This window comes from Ursus arctos, unplaced genomic scaffold (assembly GCF_023065955.2).
Source record: "Ursus arctos isolate Adak ecotype North America unplaced genomic scaffold, UrsArc2.0 scaffold_10, whole genome shotgun sequence".
In the NCBI taxonomy this organism is placed as follows: domain Eukaryota; kingdom Metazoa; phylum Chordata; class Mammalia; order Carnivora; family Ursidae; genus Ursus; species Ursus arctos.
In genome coordinates, this window is record NW_026622764.1 from 32,652,712 (window position 1) to 32,664,061 (window position 11,350).

Sequence of the window (11,350 nt, forward strand, 5' to 3'; positions counted from 1 at the left end):
AGATAATAACTACCTCATGAGTTGGGAGAATTACAGAACACAAAGGGCCCACTTAAGGAGGCGTCCAGGGCCGACCCTGACACGTGTGGTTGGTCGGGTCAACAAGTGCTATCACCACTAGTAGTATCAATCATGAGACGACTGCTACTAGTAAGAATAAAAAAGTTTACGCAGGAAAAGGTTTAGGGGTTTTAACTGACTACAGGTTCAATAACAGTGAATACTTTGAAGAGGATGACAATTATTTAGGTGCGTTCTAAATAGTTCTAGCACCCCATTTTTAGAGACCCATGGGTAAATGAGAATGCATCTATGTAAACGTGGCCAGATGATAAAGAGTTGAGAAATCAAATCACATGGAAAGCAAATGACTTTGCGACACGCCTTGGGTAAATTCCTTAAAACAAAAGCAAAAACAAACACTTTATCAAAGTATGATTGGTGTACAAAAAGCATATACTTAATACATATAATTTGATGAATTTGGAGGGTAAGTTCCTCTTAAGTACCTCACTTCCTTTAATCCTGTCTGTAACTCATTAGGTCCATATAATTATCCCAGTTTTTACTTTACTTTATTTTTTTAAATTAAACGTATTACTTCAATTTAAAGATGAGGAACTAAGGCTCAGGGAGGTTAAGTGATCACACATCTAGGAAGTGGTGCTAGAATAAAAAGCTAGAATATGAAGATAGAAAATGTTCATAAAATGTCCAAGGAACAAATTAAAGCAAACGGGTAGGATCAAAATAGTACTTAATTGAAGGACAGTCTACAAAATAACTGACAGGTACTCTTCGAAAGCATCAGTGTCGTAAAACACAAAGAATGATTGAAGAACTATTCCAGATTAAAGGAGATTTAAGAGATAGGACAAGTGAATGCAATGAATAATCAAAGATTTTCTTGGCATAAAGGCCAGGATTGGGACAATTGGCGAGATCTGAATAAGGTCTTTAGATTAGATAATTGTATTGTATCAATGTTAATTTCCTGATTTTGATCATTGTCCTGTGCTTATGTGAAAGAATGTTCTTGTTCTTAGGCGATGTTTATTGAAACATTTAGCAGGGAAAGGAAATCATATCTTCAAAGTATTCTCAAAGGTTCAGAACAACAACACCCCACCAACCAAAAGAGGTGGGGGGAGGATGAAGCAAACGTGATGAAATGTTAACATTTGGAGAATCTGGGTAAGGGGTAAGTGAGAATTATTTGTATTATTCTTGCAACTTCCCTGTAAACTCAAAAAGTTTCAAAATTAAAAAATAGGTAGGGCAATGAAAAAAATAATAAATGTAAGAGGAAATATTCCATAGACAATTGGTAAAGTGGGACCAAAAGTAGAAGACTCCAAGTATTTATACAGGCTACAGACAGAATTTGAAAGTCATATGTGATAACAGTTGATTCATTCCTTTCACCCATTTTCTCAGAAAAAACTTTGCATCATTTAGAATGTTTAAAAAAAATATAGTTGTACTATTAGATTTTACCAACACCTCTTTTTCCCAAAATGATGAAGACTTTTCAAATAAATTATTTTAAAATTTTATTTAGTTACTTTTTTATTTCATCATTATTATTATTAAATATTTTATTTATTTATTTGAGAGAGAGCACAAGTGCAGGGATGGGCTGAAGGAAAAGGAGAAGCAGACTCCCCACTGAGCAGGAAGTCCCATGTGGGGCTCGATCCTAGGACCCCGGACCCTGGGACCACGACCTGAGCCGAAGGCAGATGCTTAACTGACTGAGCCACCCAGGCGCCCCTATTTTATTATTTTTTTAAAGTAGTCTCCATGCCCAATGTAGGGCTTGAACTCACAACCCTGAGATCATGAGTTGCATGCTCTACCGACTGAGCCACGCAGGCGCCCCTGATGAAATAAATTTAGTCTTCACTGACTTGGGAGAAACAAGTTCTACACAATTTCAACAGGGACCAGAAAGGTATCTCAGGAGGAGAAAGGATGAAAAAGGGCATTTCACACTATATCACGATATGAGTATACAGATCTCCTTAAAAAATAAAAAAATCTGGGGCGCCTGGCTGGGTCAGTCGGTAGAGGATGTGACTCTTGATCTCGGAGTCATGAGTTCAAGCCCCACGTTGGGCAGAGAGCTTCCTTAAAATAAATAAAATACATACATACATAAATCTTTAATGTTGTGGAGGTGTGAGGGGCTCAATGAATAGCTTCTTTCTTCCTAGGCAGGGTCTGAACAAATAGGTTAGGAAAACAAAAGTGGTGGGTACAGATTTAAAATATCATCTTTCTTACTCATAAATGCTATCTTGGAGGAAGTCGTTTAATGTGAAGGCCAAGTGAGCCTTTGTTTGTCTCTGGTGTTCTGCATTTCCTCCTCTGCGCTTTTCCTGGACCCTCACGTGCCCACCCACGGACCTCAATATAAAGTAAAGAGTACAAGTATACTGGTGTTAGCTTGGCAGGGAGAAACACCTCTTCTTTTGAGATCAGGGCAAAGAGAAGATGTAAAGATAAGGGGATGAATAATGACCTGGTTTTTCTGGGTAACACGGGAGAAAGGGTATCTAACTGGTTAACACATTTTTTTTCTGCCACAGACTGTTTTCCCCCAAATTCGTATGTTGAAACCTAATTCCCCATGTGTCGTATTTAGAGGTGGGGCTTTGGGGAGGTAACTAGGTCATGAGGGTCAAGCTCACATGAATATGGTTAGTGCCCTTATAAAAGAGACACCAGAGAGCTCCCTAACCTCTTCTGCAGGAGAGGACCCAGCAACAGCACACAGCTACCCATGAACCAAGAAGCGGGACTCCACCAGACGTCGAATTTGCTGGCGCCTTGATCTTGGACTTCCTAGCCGCCAGAAGGGAGGAATACATTTCTGGTATTTATAAGCCGCTGTGCATGGTATTTTGTTAGAGAAGCCCAAATGGACTAAGGCATTTTTCCAAACAAAATGCAGTATGAAGACAAAAAATCAGAAAGCAAATGCCATGTTCCTTCTTTCCTTCCTTTCTTCCTACCATTCAACACAATGTGCAGGGGCAATTTTTCTGTGTTAGGTGCTGGGGATACTGCAGGGTCAGGTAAGATGGTCTGCTTTCAGGGTATGTATATTCTATTTAGGTGGGGCATGCTATGAACAAATAAAAAAAAATAAAAAAGAACTTCAGATATTTCCCTAACTAAAGTAAAACAGAGATGGAATGTAGAGCGGCAGGTGTGTATGCGACGAGGAAGGGACTGAACCCCAAGCTTCAAAAAGAGGAATTTAAGGAATTATATGTCTACCTATTAAGTTTAAAAAAACCCTTGTATTTAAAAATTAAATGCAAGATATTGATGAGATCAAAGAAAATCATATCAACATCTGTAGAGTTCTGCCAAAACCACTTACTCCTGATTCTATAAAACCAAAACAAATCAGGATCAGTTTTTTTTTTAAATACTCAATTCACCTGTTTGCATGAGTATTTGCTAGAATAATCACGTGCTAAATTTTATTTCACCTTTAGTGAAACAACAGGTACACAAGGAAACTGTGAGTGAAGATCCCACACAGAGATGTGGAGTATTTGGCCATACGATTTTTTAAAGATTTGATTCATTTATTTGTCAGAGAGAGAGCACAAGCAGGGGTAGCAGCAGGCAGAGGGGGAAGCAGGCTCCCCACTGAGCAAGGAGCCCGATGCCTGACGTGATCCCAGGACCCTCGAATCATGACCTGAGTGAGTTGAAGGCAGACGCTTAACCAACTGAGCCCCACCCAGGTGTCCCATATTGGGCCATATAATTTATTTTGATCAATGCATACACCTTAATCAAACTGGATGAAAACTGGACCTATTAATTCTACCATTAATTAAAATACATGCATATTTGGGGCACCTGGCTGGCTTAGTCGGCAGAGTATGTGACTCTTGATCTTGAGGGGTTGTGAGTTCAAGCCCCCCCTTGGGTAGAGAGATTACTTAAAGTCTTTTTTTTTTTTTTTTTTAAGATTTTATTTATTTATTTGACAGAGAGAGACAGCCAGCGAGAGAGGGAACACAAGCAGGGGGACTGGGAGAGGAAGAAGCAGGCTACCAGTGGAGGAGCCTGATGTGGGGCTCGATCCCAGAACGCTGGGATCACACCCTGAGCCGAAGGCAGACGCTTAATGACTGAGCCACCCAGGCGCCCCAATACTTAAAGTCTTAAAAAAAAAAAAAAGAAATACACACATATATGTGGGCATTCAGTGGCTCACGAGTAAAGACATGGCAGGTTTTCCCTGCCTGTCCACAGAGTCATTGATAAAATCGTCCTCTATGCGGTATTCACGTGTAAGGTGTTGTTCCAAGCTCCGAGGATACCAGCAGTAAATATGCCACCCTAAAGATTTTTGCCCTCCTTGGTTTGCTCTAATGGAGATAGTGTCTTATCCTTTAGTCACCAAAGGTAATAGCAATGAGATAATTATTTTCGTTATTTGTTGTAGGTCTTTACGGTCATAGCTTTGTTCTAGCTCCAGGTGAAAGCTTTTTGGGTAAAAGTGCTTTTTAAAATTTATAAAACGCTAGAAGGAAGAACGTAAAAGTGGAGGTAACAGTTTACGGAGCAGACAGTACGTTCCTGGAACTGTACTAGTAACCAGTAATGATAATGATCCAATCACACCAATAATAGTAAATCAAGATGATCATACCAGAAATAAATGGAAGGAACTGGGAGTAAAAGAGGCAGAAGATTTATGACTCTGAGTGCAGTATTGCAGATAAGTGAGGAGAGTAATGAGAGAGAAGTCATCAGTAGCGTAGAACGCCTAAACACGTTTTAGAGCCCAATTTTTAATGTTCGTGACATTGCTGCGATGTAACATGAACAGCTTGCTAACTGTCTAAGGAATTACGAATGCTATAAACTTTGAAGGTTTAGGGGCTAGGTATTTAATTTTAGATTCTCAACAAGTGTTTTAATTGTTCTATAGTTATTCAACAGAGGATAGAGCATGATTACATATAGAAAATATATATTCGATAAATACCAGATACAAAGTAACAGATCAAAGAAGATACAAAAATAGACTCATTCTCAGTCAGGTACCAATTTATTGACTAAAGGAAATAAAAAAGAAAGCTTTTTAAAGAAAAAGAAAGGCAAAAAAAAAAAAAAAAAGGCAAGATGAAGGAGGGGGGAAGGAAGGGAAGAGAGGAGAAAACTTAGTAAGTCCGTGGCCACGGAGAATTTCAGAGTACCTTCCCGAGAATGATGTCAATGGTAATATATATGGGTATAAATAAATCCCGTTACTTTGAAGACAGTGTTTATAAGATGATTAAAATGACTTATATTTCGTTTTAGTTTTTTTAAAGATTTTTTTAGTTTATTATTTATTTTTGCAGGAGAGAGTGAAAAGAGAGAACCCCGTGAGCACGAGCCTGGCGGGGGGGGGGGGGGGGGGCTCGGGGGGCGGGTACAGAGGGAGAAGCGGACTTCCCCAAGAGCAGGGAGCCCGATATGGGATTCGATTGGAGGACTCTGGGATCATGACCTCTGCCAAGGCCTATGCATTTCCATTATATTTAAATGATATAGGTAAGATATGAGGTACACTCTTCTTTTTTTTTTTTTTTAAGTAGGCCCCACACCAAGAGTGGAGCCCACTGGGGGCTTGAACTCACAATTCTGAGATGGAGACCTAAGCTGAGATCAAGATCCCGTTGCTTAACCACCTGAGCCATCTAGGCACCCAACACGAGCCCACGGTGTGCATCTCTGCTCCGTGCCACTGTCCTGGTTTGATGCTGGCCCCGGTGAGAATATTTATTTCATCCCACTGTGAAGTCTGGGTCTTACCAGACTCCGGTCTTCCCACCCCCACCCCCGCCCCAAGCCTCTTAGTAAACATGCACTAGCACACCATTCAATACTGTGACGGGCACTTAAAAAATAAGAGGGTAAACTGCTGTTGCGTTTTTTTTTTTTACAATTAAAAAAAAAGTGTCAAAGACTTGGCCGAGGTTTTACCACTCAACATGCTAAGTATAGGGTGATAAAGTAAAATTATAGTGTCTAATAAATAGTATAATAGTAATAGTATAATACAAGTTTTTACAAATATTTAGAAGTCATGACAAACAGTCCTCCCACCATCGCTGGCTTTACATGGAAGGAAACTAATGATAAATGAACTCAAGCGTGTTCAAAGCATTTCCCTAAAATGGCAAAGCTGATATTCAAGTTTTTTGATCAACTTCTAACACTTCTTCTCATTGTTGGGAGTTCCTGTATTGACTATTGGTGTTTTTTTTCCCCCCAAGGTTTTAATTATCTGACAGAGAGTGAGAGAGCACAAGTAGGGGGAGCGGCAGAGGGAGTGGAAGAGGGAAAAGCAGGCCCCCGCTGAGCAGGGAGCCCCAAGTAGGGCTCGATCCCAGGACCCTGAAATCATGACCTGAGCTGAAGGCAGACCCTCCACCCACTGAGCCACCAAGGTGACCTTGTTTTGATTATTTGAAGGACAAATTGCAATTAATTTTTTTCTCTGCTCTTTCTCCATTTAGCCACACGAGAGGGCATTTCAGAAGATTAAAAACATCTATACATCTATACTTTTACTCTTTTTCTGTGCTTGAAACGACTTGTTACTAGCTTTTATGAAGCTGTCAGCAATAAGGAGCACAGCTGCTCCGTGCTGTGGAATTGGATGGTTTAACATGTTCAGAGCTTAAAACTTTTCCCCCTAGTAAGCGATACATAAGCATTTCCATTATTAGAAGAAAAGAAACATTTTATATTGTACCTGGGTTAAGAGGACAGTCATTTTTATTCTATTCCATCTCATTCCATTTAGGACAATAAGTTAGATTCTAAACTGCTTACTACAGTTTGGAGCCTCTTTCAACAGTCACAGAATTAAATGTCTTAGGTAGTGTTAAGTGTTTGAATTGGAAAGTGCTCAACTATAAAATAAGAAAAATAAAAAGTAAAGTGTGAAAGCCAAAATAATGTATCGACATTTGTTTAAAAGAAATTTATGAAGATTTTTCTAAATTACAGATATTCTCCTTCCATATAAAGGAAGCACGACATACTTCTAGTACAAGAACTAAAAGAACTGGCTAAATTTAGGAATACTTCTGAGATGCGTAGAGTGGGGGTAATAAAATATGTACTTTTATACATCAATTTAGAAGCACTTACCTTAATAATGTTATACCAACATAGCAGTCTTTTAAATTTAAATGTGTTTTTATTTATTATTCAGGTATAATCGACATACAACATTAGTTTCAGGTGTACACCACAGCGATGAGACACTTGTACACCTGACTCAGTGTTCACCACCTGTCACCATACAATGTTATTACGATAGTATCGACTATATTTCCTTTGCTGTACTTTTCATCTTCATGACTTACTTATTTCATGAACAGAAGTTTATACCTCTTAATCCCCTTCATCTATTTTGCCCATCCCTCAACCTACCTCCTTTCTGGCAACTACCAGTTTGTTCTCTGTATTTAAAAGTCCGTTTTTTTGTTTGTTCACTTCTTTTGCTTTTTACATTCCACATATAAGAGCCATCATATAGTATTTGCCTTCCTCCGACTTATTTCACTTAGCATCATACCCTATAGGTCCATCCATGTTGCTGCAAATAGCAAGCTTTCATTCTTTTTTATGGCTGAGTAATAGTCCCTTATATATACAAATGCCACATGTTTACCCATTAATTTATCAATGGACATTTGGTTTGCTTCCGTATCTTGGCTATTGTAAATAAGTCTGCAATAACCATAGGGGTGTGTATGTACATGTTTTTGAATCAGAATTCTTTTTGGTGGGGGGGAACCCTGTAGTGGAGTTACTGAATCAAATGGTATTTCTATTTTTAATTAATTAATTCTTTGATATTTCTAGTTTTGATTTTTTGAGGGCTCTCCATACTGTTTTCCACAGTGGTTGCACCAATTTATATTCCCACCAACAGTGCATGAGGGTTCCCTCTTCTCCACAACCTTCCCAACACTTGTTATTTCTTGTTTTGTTTTTTTTTTTGGATGATAGCCATTCTGACAGGTGTGAGGTAATATCTCTCATTGTGGTTTTGATTTGCATTTTCCTGATGATTAATGATGTTGAGCATCTTTTCATGTGTTTGTTGGCCATCTTATGTCTTTTTTTGAAAAATGTCTATTCAGGTCCTCTGCCTAATTTTTAACTGGATTATTTGTTTTTTTGTGTGTGTTGAGTTGTAAAAGTTCTTCTTCTTTTTCTTTTTTAAGGTAGATTCTATGTCCACCTGGAGCCCATCTCGGGGCTTCAGCTCACAACCCTGAGATCAAGACCTGAACTGAGATCAAGAGTTGGACGCTTAGGGGCGCCTGGGTGGCACAGCGGTTAAGCGTCTGCCTTCGGCTCAGGGAGTGATCCCGGCGTTATGGGATCAAGCCCCACATCAGGCTCCTCCGCTATGAGCCTGCTTCTTCCTCTCCCACTCCCCCTGCTTGTGTTCCCTCTCTCGCTGGCTGTCTCTATCTCTGTCAAATAAATAAATAAAAATCTTCAAAAAAAAATATTAAAAAAAAAAAAAAAGAGTTGGACGCTTAATTGACTGAGCCACCCAGGCGCCCTGAGTTGTGTAAGTTGTTTATAAAAGAACTGGATATTAACCCCTTACATGGTAGTCTTTAAAGTTAAGATAATTCTCAGGGGTAGCTAGGTGGCTCAGTTGGTTAAGCATTCAACTCTTCCATCTCGGCTCAGGTCTTGATCTCAGGGTCATGAGTTCAAGTCCCACGATGGGCTTCATGTTGTGTGAGAAGCCTACTTAAAAAAAAAAAAGTTTAGATAATTCTGGGAACTTGCCTATGGTTCACCATAGTTTTCTAGTCCTAAATTGCAATTTATCTGCTATTCCAGAATAAACTCATTTTGCTGAGAGGAAAAAAGAAAAGGAAGAAAGAAAAGATAATTTTGAACGTCTAGCCTGTAAAGACAACAAGTGAAATACATTTGGCAACTGTTGCAAAAAAATTTTAAAATTATGATGAATATAGTCACTAATTTAAAAATTTGCCAGTGATGTATAATTTTATGATTAAAATTGTCATGATTGCATTAAATGAAAAATAAAATTTATTGCATGGAGCACTGGGTGTTATATGCAAACAATGAATCATGGAGCACTACATCAAAACCTAATGATGTACTGTATGGTGACTAACATAATAAAAAATTTAAAAAAATTATTCTCTATCTCTTATGAAATCAATATTTAACACGGGTTTACTAAAAAACAAGGCTCATCTATCTGGTCATTTAAAAATTTTATTGAAACATGGCACTGTGCTCTTAGCTTATACCTCAATTGCATTTTGTTCTGTTTTTCAAGTTCATGACTTACAAATACCTTATATAAACTATAAAAAATTTTTAAAGATTTTATATATTTATTTGTCAGAGAGAGAGCACAAGCAGGGGGAGCAGCAGGCAGAAGGAGAAGCAGGCTTCCTGCTGAGCAGGGAGCCCGATGCGGGACTTGATCCCAGGACCCTGGGATCATGACCTGAGCTGAAGGCAGACATTTAACTGACTGAGCCACCCAGCATCCCTGGATTAAATTTTAAATAAAAAATTGCAGGGTTAAAAAAAGAAAAAAAGATTATTGTTTTGTGGAGAATGGTTTGGAGAGAGGCATGAATAGATTTATGGAGATCAATTAGAAGACTGTTGACGTAATTTAGGGAAGAGGACATGAGGGCTTGAACTAAGATGGTGACAGAAATTCACATACAGGAAATGAAATACAAAATATAAAATCAAAGAAGTTGAAATCTTCACAAAATCTTAAGTTAGATTGTATATATCAGAACTCATGATTTCCCCCTTCCATTTAAGAACACTTATTTCATAGCTCTGTCCATCGAAAAAGCCTGCAAATAAGAAAGGCCTAGAAACATTGGACATTTCCAATGCCCAGAATGTTTAACATTCTGGGTTTAGTCAATTTCTTCTTCATGGTGTCATTCAGCTTGATCTATTTCTTGTTTTGCCTGTGCACTGACGTTAAACCTGAAGACTTGATTTAATTCAGGCTACATTTTTTTCTCCAGGGTGGTGTTTTCTACTTCACATTACATCCCATTAAGAGGCACATAATTTCTGCTCACCCCACTTTTAGTGATGCTCAGTTTCATTAGAAAATTTAGGGCGTGACTGGCTGGCTCAGTTGGTGGAGAATGCAACTCTTGATCTCAGGGTTGTGAGTTTGAGCCCCACATTGGGTGTGGAGCCTACTTAAAAAAGAAAGAAAGAAAATTTAGGTGGTTATGGCCTGATATGGAATACTCTATTATCCTTGTATCTCGCTGCCTTAGCATTCATTGGTGATTGATGCCTGAGCCATTTATTTCATCAGGGGTTACTAAGCCATGATTTCCTAATTGTTTTTCTTTCTACTAAAATTAAAAAAAAATTATTTCTGTATTTTTTTTAGAGAGAGAGCAAGCTCACACATGGGGATGGAGGGGGCGGAGGGAGAGGAAAGAGGGAAACCCAAGCAAGCTCCACGCTTAGCTCAGTGCAGAGTTGGTGTGGGGCTTGATCCCATCATGATGAGATCATGACCTGAGCCAAAACCAAGAAACCAAGAGTCAGAAGCTTAATTGAATGCTTAACCAACTGAGCCACCCAGGTGCCCATCTTTGTTCTTTTTACACATCTTTATTAAGGTACTACTGACATATAGTAAACTGCACATCTAAAAAATGTACAATTTGATAAACATTGACACATGTAAACACCCATGAAACCATTACCACTATCAAACAGTGAACATATCTGTCTCCTCCTTTGCACCCATCACTGTTTATCCTGCCCTTTTGTATATTTGGAAATTTTCATAATCAAAATTTTTTTAAAAAGGGGAAATACTTATGAGGCAGATCAACAAGGTTTGGTGAGCGAATGCTTGGGAATTAATGAGAGAAGGGTCTAGAATGATTCCTAGGTTCGTGATAGGAGTCCCTGAGTAGGTGCTGGTACCATTTATTGAAATTGAGGGACTGTAGAAGAAACTTGAATTCAGTTTTGTACAGGTCAGGTTTGAGGTCACAATGGGACGTCCAAGTAGAGATGTCAAGTAAGCAGGTGTTCAAGTAAAAGGAACAGTTTGGCCTAGAGGTAAAAATTTGGGAATATTGGCATATAGTAACTAAAGCCAGGGCATAGAAATGATCAAGACATTAAGCACAGAATAGGAAAAAGACTGAAGGGGACAAAGAAACTCTGAAAAATTGTCATGTTTTATGATGAGCTAGAAGAGGAGGAGGGAGGAAAATGATGAGTGTACAGCATAGCGGAAGCCGAG